The following is a 7,500-nucleotide window of genomic DNA, read 5'->3' as shown; positions in this document are numbered from 1 at the left end:
TGTTTCAGTCTTAATGAACTTCATTTGTACATACACCCAAAACGCCAAAAGTGGCCAAAACTACCAGCATACTACTATGTTATTGTCAGTTGACACTTATGGTCTAAGTCTACAATCCTGCAACCCCTTCAACTTTGAAGCGGCTTATCTGATATCATAATAGTTAAAAGAGGACCATCACAATGAGAAAAGAACTTGAATGTTTTTTAAAAGCTTCTCTAGGCCAAAACAATGCTTTGATAGTATGTTACTAGGAACTTTATCAAATGAGATTTTTATATTTACCACTACCATAACCATTATTTCTGGTGGTTTCTTGCCAAATCCCCTCAGCACTGTTCTACCGCATGATGCCTAATTCAATGTTAGTTGGACAAGCTGAAAAGGTTGTGGCAGGGTTTAGAATAATGAAGACAGTGATTATACTTTCTTGCTCCAATGCTGCAGAAATTCACAAAGTCAAGCCTTTGGTGACTGGCAAATACAATGATCCCACAGTCTTTAAAGGCTTTATTCATTTACCTGTGGATTACAACAACTATCCAAGCTCTTGGGCAAATCGGTCAATTTTTCATTCTTGATTTCATCACAAATTTGTTCTGTCCAAAAAGAAACACCTGTGCAAAATTGGAAAGCCTGAAGATTAAAAAATTTCATAACTTTGGACTATTGCCATGCACACCCTGAAGCCAAGGAGTCAGTTAGTGAGAATATTATAGCTATTTTCCTCCCACCTAACATGACCTCAGTCACCCAACCACAGGACCAGGGCATCATCCAGGCTGTTCAGAAAATTTTCAAATAAAACTTCTTTCATAAGTGCATGAACTATACAGATGGGGGTATTATTGAGTTCCAGAATTCATACACTTTTGAGGACTGTGTGTACAACCTTGTAGCATCCTGGCCACATAGCCTTCCAGGCTATGTGGCCAAATACAGAACAACTGCAGGTAGTAGCAATGCAAGAGTAGCAAGAAGAACAAGAACCACAAGTGTAGGAGGTAAGAACTGCAGCATCAAGGCACCAACCACTTTGTCAAGTTCCAGAAGTGGAGCTAGGTTGGTAGTTGGAGGACAGTGAGACACCAACAGCATTGGTGTGTAGTGATGAACTGCTTGTTACTGCTGTCCTTTCTCCTCACGAAAAAGATGCCAATGAGGAGGTCCCTCTGGCAAATAAAAACCCATAGGAGAGCAATGTGGTTAGAAGAAAGCTGACAGTTGTTTTCAAACACTTATTACATTCATGGAACAGAATCATACATACTCTGCACAGGAACTTCTGCACATTTTTGTATAAGGAGTTCCACAACTGTCATTGCAGGCACTTCCCCAGTCAATTCAATTTTTTTTTTCCAGCTACAAGGAGCATCCACTTCCACCAATACTTTAAATTTCTCTTTCATTGGCCCTCCATCTGAACAAGAATTATCACTGCTGCCCTTTCTCCTCATAAAAAAGATCCTGATGAAGAAGATTCCTCTGATGAAGAAGAACCCACAGGAAAGCAAAGGGGTGGAAGGAAGCTGACATTTGTTTTCACTTAAATTCATGGAACAGAATCACACATATTCTGCACAGGAACAAACTAGATGTTGCAAGATACAAAGATGGGTCACCACGAGCATAGCTCCTTTTCCCATATAACACAATTAGGTAAGCACATCCAGGTAAATACATACACTTCTCATATGAGGAGTTCCACAATCAACATTGCAAGGCACTTCACCATGCAAACATTCAAAACTTTTTCCTTCTGCAAGCAGCATCCACCTCACCACTGCTTCAAACTTCTCTTTCATTGGTTTCCCTTATCTGACAAAGAATTATCAGTCTCCCTATGGAAATCTACATCTATATGTGACCATTCTCAAGCATATGAGTCCCCTGTCCTGTCTTCTATAAGATCCACCTGCACACCACCACCAGCCCAAGCCCCTCCTTCATCCACATCCACCACCTCAGAAGCAGAGGATAATGTGGAAATGGTGGAGTAATGAAAAAAATACAGGAAAATTAGCTTTAAGACTAGTGTGTAGTGCTTAAGAATATAAAATAGTACAATACGAATAAGTGTAGTGTACATCATTCACTGATATAAGTTCAATATACCAGAAGTAACAAGATAAGTGACCATAAATTTAGTTGGTGACAGTAGTGGTTTCTGGGGGTGCTGGTGAAGTAAACTTCACTGGAAATAGATGATGGGTGAGTATGGTCTTAGTTTCTTTTCTTATAAGCATTTAAAGATGAATTGGGGTGACTATTTTTTAATTTGATTAAAAAAAAAGTTCTGAAGTTTCTAAAGTTTCATGACTTTCAGAAAATTAAGACTACCGTATTTTCCGGCGTATAGTGCGCGACTTTTTTCTGTTGGAAGGGCCCAAAAACGGGGGGTGCGCATTATCCGGTGGTGCGCATTATCTGCGGCCTACGATAAAAATTCTGCGGCTGTGTGTGTAATTTTTTTCACAACAATGTGACGATGTTGGCTGTCATAAAGTCAGGACGGCACACTTCTCCGTGACGTTCCGTGAGAACAAGAAGAACAGCCATGGTGACATGAAAGAATACGCCAGCATGGGCTACCGTATGTAAATATTTGGTATAGGTAGGTATCTATCGAATCTTATTTTTCATATTTAAATAGGCCTAAACACCATGAAACATGATCAATATTCATGATATTTGCCCATGTTCACAGCATCTTAGTTTGAATTTTTATGTTGGCTTTGTTGCTTCACTTTAGGTATGGTACAAATTCCGTTGCGGCCGTTCATAAACTCGTGTCAAACACCTGACTACAACACCCTCTTTCGGGAGCTATATTAACTAAACGTCATCTCGATGAGAGACTGTTCTATTTCACCACTGTCATTGCAGGCTCAAAGCTAAAACGAAACAGTCTGTAGTTTGTTTCAGTATGAAATAAAAAATGGTAAAGACGAACTATTTCCTCAAGATATAAAATGAACATTTTCTGTAAAAATCCCGAAAACTTTCTCTATATTTTACTTTCAATAAACTTTTTTTAGATCATATTTCCTACAAACTATTTAAGCTACAAAGTAATAAGGGACCAACGCACAATATGAGTCATATACCGGTACCGTACATGTAGTTCCGACTTTTTCTTAGTTGTGTCCTGATTGATGCCTAAACTGACACTTAATTTAGTGAAAAATCAACAGATTTCCCAGCGGTGGCTCTAGCCAATGAAAAATACTTCTCCATGTAACCTCGTTCACATGATATGAATACCGAGGTACAACTGCATTATAGACAAATGCGATCGGGCATGCGCTTTATACGTCGGTGCGCGCTATCTGTGTACTGAGATAACGAAGTGCATGAGTGCGCATTATAACCCGATGCGCATTATAAGCCGGAAAATACGGTACACTGTAGTGGTATTGGTCTGTAGTATACTGGCTTTTTAGGTAGTTTGTAGTTTTAATATACATATCATATGGGCTCTTTTCCAGACTGTTGAAATTTGATTGTATATCCTGGGGTGACTGAAAGTATCAATCAAGGTTTTTAATGCATTTAGGTCTAGGTGCTTTAGATGGAAAATATGCCACCTTATTTGGGCTTTCAAAGTTGGAGTTTTTTAACTCTTTTATTACCCCTTCATCATTTTAGCTCAAGAAGAAGGTGGCATCTGTATATAGTTTAATTTTTCATCCATTTTTTTTTTTTTTTTTTTTTTCCTATATTCTATACTTGTGGGTTTGAAACTTGTTTTGGAGAAGTGTTTGTTGATGATATTGCATTGCTGTTTTGGTGAAAGCATTTCTCCTTTGATCCAACTGCTTCATGAGTAGGAAGTGGGTTAAATTTTGAGATTTCGATGGATTTTTCTTAGTTCTCCACATTTGCTTGTTGTTTTCCCATATATTTTTAAGTTCTTCTTGATCTTTTATTGATCTTAGCAAGTTATAGGTCTTGCCAACAATTTTGTTTATATGTTTGTCAGGGGACATATCATTTGTGATGATCACTTCCAGGTCTTTTTCAGATCCCACTTTCTTTACTTCTTTTTCACTAATTTTATATGGTCCTGATATCCTCATTTTACTTTTTCCAAATTCCGTTATACGTTTTCTAATGTTGAATTCCACTTCCCACTTCTGACTCCATTCCCAAACCCTGTTCACATCTCTCTGTAGTGAGTCACAGTCCGTTTCAGTACTCACTTTAACAATTTTGCATCGTGTGCAAAGAAGCTCATGTAACATTCCATAACCTCGTACATGTCATTCACATAAATGGCAAACATTATTGGAGCCAACACTGATCCTTGTGGGACTCCATTAATGACCTCTTTCCAAGTAGAAGTCTTATCTCTGAGCACTACTCTCATTTTTCTTCCATGCAAAAACTCCTCTATCCATTTCAATACTGTAGTTTACCTTATATCCCTCCTATGGTTTCCAGTTTTCTTAATAGTTTTTTGTGAGGGACTTTATCAAAAGCTTTTTTAGATCTAGAAAAGTGTAATTGGCCCATCTGTCCCTTTCTTGTATTACATCTAGTAGCCTCGAGTAAAAGCAGATCAAATTAGTGGCACATGATCTTCCCTGTCTAAATCCAAACTGTTTCAGATTCAGTATTTTATTATTCTCCAGATATTTTATCCATCTATTTTTTATAACTTTTTCACAGATTTTAGCTACTGTGCTTGTAAGGGAAACCAGTCTGTAATCTGTTGGGTCTTATTTCCTCCTTTATAAATTGGTACAATATCAGCATTTTTCCAGTCTTCTGGCATTTTTCCTTCTTCTGCTAGTTGTTTACATTCCTTTAATATACAATTTGCTATTTCATCTGGGCCGTGCGATGTCCTGACATTGAGGTTCATTATTTGATCCATTATTTCTGTATTACTATTATTTCCTTCACAGGGTGAGATTTCACTTCTCTCCTTTCAACCCAATGTTGTATTTTTTCTCTAATGACAACAGACTTGAGGTGTTTGCACATAACTTCAGCCATTTCAGTATCTTCTATGTATTCTGTGTTCCCTTGGCGTAGTTTCACTATTTCCTGTTTGTTTTTTAGTTTCCCATTTACATATCTATAGAATAGCTTTGGCTGATCCTTACATTTTTCTATTATGTCTTTCTCATAGTTACATTTTTCTTCCCTGCATATTTTTGCATATTTGTTACTTTGATTAACATATAATTGCTACTTTCAAGGTGTCCTGTCTTTTCTCAATCTCTTCCAAGCTTTGTCTCTTCTATCTTTCACTTTGCTGCACCTTCTATTAAACCAGCACTTAATATACACCTTTTCCTGTTTTTGCTTTGGTACATATTTATCCACTCCTTCTTTACAGATATTCATCAGAATCATCTATTTTTCTTCCACTTGTGTTTCTTCTTTGTAGAATTTTTCCCAGCTTGTTTTAAGAAAAAATTCTTAAGTTTCTCAAAGTTCATTTTACCATACATCAGTCTTCCTTTTCTGTATTTCTCTTTATATTTCCTCTTCTAGTTCTAACTCAAGTAGTATGTGGTCACTTTGCAATTGGTGTCTTGTATTCAATATTGTCTACTATCTCAGGTTCTAACATAAATAATAAATCTGGTCTAGATGGTTCTTCATTATTTCTAAATCTAGTATTTTCCTTTACCCATTGTGTCATTGTATGTTCCATAGTCATGTTAAGTAATAAATTTCCCCACTGATCCTCTCCACCTTTGACTATCATCCCTTCCCAACATATTTCTTTACAATTAAAATCACCCATAACTACTGTGTTACTTCCATCCTCCAGCATCTCATTCAACGAAGATTTTGTATCTAACATTTTGAAGTAATCTTTATCTCTCCCAAGACCCTGTTTTTGGAAGCACATCAATCACTGCATAATTTCTGCTTTTCATGTCACTGTCTTCCAGGAACAAAACTCCACCTTGTTTCTCCTCCCTATTTCTAAGCCAGTGATTATATATAATCCATGTCCAACACACATATGTATGTATTTACCTAGTTGTACCTAGTTGTATTATACAGAAAGGGAGTTATGCTCATGGTGACCCTGTCTTTGTATCTTTCAGCATCAAGTTTTTTCTTTATATCTTCAAAAGTGTTTGCACACACTGTTTCATTATCTAAATGATTCCAGGTATCCAGTACTCTATATGGGAAGCTTTTTTTTCAGATCTCTAGTTATCCTTTTTGAGTTTCTTTTTGTGTCTTGTTTTTCCATTGTCCCATTTTAATAAATTGTTCCTATCTAGGATTTCCATTCCTTTCATGATCCTATAGTCAGCAGATCTCCTCTTTCTCTTCTTTGTTCCAGAGTTGGTAATTCCAATTTGGACAATCTTTGTTCATATGTTAATTTGGAGAGATTTGGTGCCAAGTTTGTAGTTGCTCTTTGTATTCTTTCTAGTTTCTTTATATTCTTTTTAGTACTGGGTGTCCATAGTGTTGCTGTTTTGGTCTTAATAGTGTAACTAATATTTTTTTAATCATTTCCTCATCCAAGTAGTCAAATGCCACTTTCATTGACCTTAACAGGTTGAAGATTTCTCCAACTAATTTGTTGATATGTCTGTCCGATCTCATGTATTTGCTAATTATTAATCCAAGGTCTCTTTCTAAGTTCACTTTTTTGACTTCTTCACCAATTTTATAATTTCTTGATATTCTATTTTTACTTTTTCCAAACTCCATTATACTATACTTCTTCATATTGAATTTCACTTCCCACTTTTGAGTCCATTTCCAGATTTTGTCCAGATCTAACTGTGATGATTCACAATCCTCCTCTGTTCTTTTAGTATTTTTTTGTCATCTGTGAAGAAATTTATATAACACTCTACTCCTTCATCCATGTCATTTATATATATGGCAAACATGATTGGAGCCAGTACTGAGCCTTGTGGGACACCACTTATCATTTCTTCCCAATTCAAGTATTTGTGTCTAATTACTATCCTCATTTTTCTCCCAGTCAGGAAGTCTTCCATCTATTCCAATAATTAATTTTCCTCTGATGCCACTTATTGATTCTATTTTTCTTATTTGTTTCTTGAGTGGTACCTTATCAAATGTTTTTTGTAGGTCTGGAAAGGCACAGTCTCCCTATCCATCCCTTACCTATATTATTTCTATTAGTCTTAAATAGAAGCAGATTAGGTTTGTTGTACATGATCTTCCTTGTCTAAATCCAAACTGATTTGGATTTAGTATACTGTATTGTCTGCGGACGACACTGCCCTTGTAGCAGGATCATAGGAGGGATTGAGGAAGTTAGTGACAGAGTCTGAGAAGGTGTGTGAAAGAAGGAAGCTGAAGATAAATGTGGGTAAAAGTAAGGTGATGAGATGTACAAGGGGAGAAAGTGACAGCAGGCTGGAGGTGAGCATTAAGGGTGAAAGACTAGAGGAAGTGGATAGTTTTAGATACTTGGGTGCGAATGTGACAGCAAAGGGAGGAGTGGGGGTGGAGGTAGAATGTAGATTGAGAGAAGCGAGTAAA

At 36.8% G+C, this 7,500-nt stretch overlaps 1 protein-coding gene across 8 annotated transcripts in view; it reads right to left on the bottom strand.

Moving 5' to 3' along the window:
• LOC143027045 (dual specificity protein phosphatase 3-like) overlaps positions 1-7,500 on the bottom strand; it is a 94,730-nt gene that overhangs the window by 73,504 nt on the left and 13,726 nt on the right. Inside the window, exons 1-2 of one of the 8 annotated variants that reach the window (XM_076187926.1) lie at positions 523-541; positions 286-378 (exon numbers count right to left, since the gene is read on the bottom strand). The exons of 5 other annotated variants lie outside the window; for them this stretch is intronic. The gene's annotated coding sequence lies outside the window, so the exon portion shown is untranslated. Of the gene's footprint in view, positions 1-285; positions 379-522; positions 542-7,500 lie in introns of those variants that run through there. 2 more of the 8 variants (XM_076187925.1, XM_076187927.1) reach the window with 2 other exon arrangements.

This window comes from Oratosquilla oratoria, chromosome 7, assembly GCF_046742065.1.
Source record: "Oratosquilla oratoria isolate Oo_2021 chromosome 7, ASM4674206v1, whole genome shotgun sequence".
In the NCBI taxonomy this organism is placed as follows: Eukaryota; Metazoa; Arthropoda; class Malacostraca; order Stomatopoda; family Squillidae; genus Oratosquilla; species Oratosquilla oratoria.
The sequence above is the reverse complement of the archived record's forward strand: the minus strand, read 5'-3'. Positions and strand labels throughout refer to the sequence as shown.